The 3,998-nt window shown below is 34.5% G+C and overlaps 1 long non-coding RNA gene across 1 annotated transcript; it reads right to left on the bottom strand.

Moving 5' to 3' along the window:
- Window positions 1–2,273: 2,273 nt before the first annotated feature.
- On the bottom strand, window positions 2,274–3,698 carry LOC127855526 (uncharacterized). The gene is made up of 2 exons (XR_008037578.1): window positions 3,048–3,698; window positions 2,274–2,789 (listed from the first exon to the last, which is right to left on the bottom strand). It is a non-coding gene; the product is annotated as an uncharacterized LOC127855526 (long non-coding RNA).
- Window positions 3,699–3,998: the final 300 nt, after the last annotated feature.

Below are 3,998 nucleotides of genomic sequence, written 5' to 3'. Positions count from 1 at the left end.
TGAACAGATGGTAAGTAAGAGAAGTGCAGTGACTAAGAACCATAACTCTATCTACCTTAGTTTTTGAAATATCTGCCTTTATTTAATTTCAAAGTAAATTGTTGTCCTTAGCATAACTCTAAATCTACTGAAAGGATTTACTTTAAACTAAAAATATAAACAGATGGCAACTAGGAGAAGTGCATTGAACATGAACGATATCTCCCTTTATTTTTATTTTTTTATTTTTTTCATTTGTATTTTATTAATGCATACTTTTAAATTATATTTAATTTAATTTCATAGTAAATATTTTAGCTTTTCAATTTTTAATATCTCCCTTTATCTAATTTTACAATAATATTTAAATTGTACACTGAAATATTCACTGTAAAATGAATAGATGAGTTTAAGGAAAAATAACGTGATCAAGAACAGAAACTGTTTATAGTCTTCTTCTTTAATTGCCTCCCTATCTTTCATTTCCATATATTTTATTATCTACAGCATAATTCCAACACTATATAACTGATTGATCCTTTATATATAAATAGATGACACAGGTGGCATGTTTTACAAATATTATTCTACTCTCTTTTTTAAAACAAATTTTGTCAAACAAGCAAACACATGTCGGCGGGGGTTTGGCACTACTGTGACAAGCTCTTGTTAAATATTTAGAACGCATAGTTATAAAGCGCTTTAATAGGTATCCGGACTTTCGTTCCCCCGGACAATCGTTCTTACGCTTATTTTGACAAAGAACTTATCCGTTCTAACGTTATTTTTGACAACCCGGACAATCGTTCTAACATTATTCTTACAGACCGAATATTCGTTCCAACATAATTTTCACAACCCGAACATTCGCTTCTACATATTTTTTACACCCGGACATTGGTTCCTACAAATAAAGGCAATACCTTAACTGTGCAAACAATATATACATGTATATATAGTAAAAGGAAATTCCTTCCAAATCAATTTAAACATTGAGTTTCTAACGAACGAACGCGGTAAGCCTGTGTTATGCTTAGAGGGTCACTCGTACGCCAAGAAACACACGTCCAAGTCTACAAAGCAGTGAGCATGCAATTAAAGTCTCCCCATTTTCCGCAAGGTTTGGCATATAACATATATCAGTGTTTGTCGATATATTCGAATATTTTTTAATTTTATCACGAAATATTTTTAAAACTGAATAATATGATAAAATAGGAAAAATAGCACACTATTTTAATAATGACACATTAAAAATACCCGTTACAAATTTATAAGAGTGCCATATTTATTTGCATAAAATGTGATTATAATGACCAGGATAGCAATTAAGTAAGAACCAATGTCCGGGTAGTGAAAATTATGTAGGAACTATTGTCCGGATTGTCAAAATAACGAACGAACGATTGTCCGTGTTGTCAAAACAACGTAGGAACGAACATCCATCTGTGTCAAAATTGACGTAGGAACGAATGTCGGTCATTCACTTTATACTTATGATTAACTGTTGTTATTAAATATTTGACGGCACAGTATCTGATCACAACGAGATAATTGGTTTGTGCCTAAATAGTGGCAATAAAACCATTCATCAATCAATGATAAAGCACCGCGATAAAAATGCTCAATCAAAGAGTATCAAACTGTGTGCAAACATTGAATAAATAAAACAAGAACATTAATTAAGAACATTTATTTAATGCATAAATACTTGAAATGGGAATTATATATTACTGCTAATTCTGACAATGTCATCTTGTATTGATACTATTATTACGTCGCCGAATGTTTTAAAGAGTGAATGTTTGAAATCAGATACGGCGTTGCGTGACACTATTAGTATTTAATACACGTTCAGCCTCGTTCTGGAATTCAGCGAGTCACGTGACTTCGCCCTCTTATCAATTTTGGCGAATTGCGAAATGAGCTTATTATCATTGAAAAATAGTTCAGCCGCGAACTTGATTGAAAAAAATCAATTAATTAATTAATTAATTAATTAATCACAACAACGTTGTAAAGCAATAATCAGGGCCTTGTATACAGCGACATATTCTATGTTAGTAGAATCGAGCTTGTTGTTTAGTGATTTACGTACATTGACGTGTAAAGTCAAGACAAATTTCGATGCGGAGGCTGGTTTAAAGAATGTGAAGATTTTAACCGAACATAACCCATCCGTATACCCCTTTAAATTAACAGAACAGAATGGTTATATTTATATTTCATACATTAAATATTTTGTTTTCAATAAACACGAAATAGGGATTTAATTTTAAAGGAAATAACAAACATTCTATTTGCATAACTAGTTTTATTTGCATGGGTAAACTAATATGCCGACAGTAGATATCATTTGCCGGTAACACTTGAATTATTGCAGCCATACTAAATAGCCACTGAATGACGAAAACCCACTACCCCAGATACCATCATCTGCAGTGAAATGATTTCGAACCCCGACTTCATCACCAGCATTCATCTTTATGACAGCCGTCTGACTGCCTTGATCGTGTCTCCCACTGTCACCATGGCAGTAAATGTTATTGATCGCGTTTCCGTTATGAACTATTTCAGCTTCAACCAACCCATTTGGGAAACACAAAAAATGACCGACGAGAAGACGTAAATGCCGGATTGTGGAGCAATGAAGACACCGTAGTTTTGATGGTACCCGCCTCCTTCATTTGTAAGAACCTGCTCGAAGATGATGTTCTGCTTAATGCCAATATGCTCTTGATTTGCTAATTTGATTGTAGAAAATGCTACAGTCCCTTCTGCAACAAATCGTCTGTGTTTGGATTGAAGTACTAAAACAAAAGTATACTAGCACCAAACATCTCTTGTGGAATATGCTGAAGGATTTTAATCAGTCCACATTCACTAAAATTATTTTTTTTTATTTTCATATGTCATTAATAGTCTGATGCTAAGAGACCCAGCATATTTAAACAAAAGTTATGTACATTTACACAGAAAATATTAATTTCAACTTATTTTAAATGAACATTCGCAATTATTTATTGAAAAGTGATAGTAGATGTCGAATAGAAACAATAAAACGTTACCAGCAGCTGACCGATCTTCAATTTCAACTGCAGCAGAGTAACTGTTATCTTTACCACTCCGGTTGTGTGATACTTCATTGTCGTTCTCGGGCGTGGCGATTTTTCTGTCCGATAGTATTCTGCCATTAACAAGGGAGGCGAACATCTTGTCAGACAGAGTCTTGTCGTATCCATTTGTTGTGGTGGTAGTGTCAGACAGTAGCTTGTCGGTTTCAAGTGCGATGTTCTTTACAATATCAAGCGCATATTGTCTTCTGTGACATAATGCAATTTTTCGTTCAAGCGATGCGACTCTTTTGTCGGACAGTAACTTGTATTTTTCTAAGTCGGCGATTCTTTTTTGTGACAACTTATTTTCCGTTTCAAGAACAACTTGTTTTTCTTCGAGCACTGAAAGCCTGACAAGCAGTGATTGAAAATCCTCATCTTTTACGGCTTCAATGTGTATAAAAACAAGTAACAACCAACATGCCGAAACTGACATAATGGTCTTCATTTTGGAAATGAACGCGTTCTTCGAGAATGCCAATGTTTTACCTCTAGTACATTTCAGTACGAGGCAGATAGCATATCTGTTTGTTTTGACCCAATTTTAACACGAAGTCGTGTGTTCATAGTTGTTCACTTGTTTTTGTATCGTTATGCGCTTAACCACATCGATAACGTATCTAAGAGCATACTTTAGTGCAGCAGTTTGAGTCCAATATACATGTTAAACGCTATCTTTCCATTTTAAATGCCATGTTGTCAGATGATAGCATTTGAAACGACTTTTCTGGATATGGTACGGGGCTGATGGCTCGGTCAAGTGCACAAACAACGCTTATACCCGTTCATAAGCAACCGTGCGTAGTGCATAGTTACTTACAAGTGCTATTTAAAAGCGTTTACCAGTAATCTAAACGGCGCACGTGTTCTCTGCGACTACTTGTAACTTACACAGGCACAACA

The sequence above is a fragment of the Dreissena polymorpha genome, chromosome 13 (assembly GCF_020536995.1).
Source record: "Dreissena polymorpha isolate Duluth1 chromosome 13, UMN_Dpol_1.0, whole genome shotgun sequence".
NCBI lineage: Eukaryota > Metazoa > Mollusca > Bivalvia > Myida > Dreissenidae > Dreissena > Dreissena polymorpha.
This window is presented reverse-complemented; position numbering and strand designations above follow the sequence as displayed.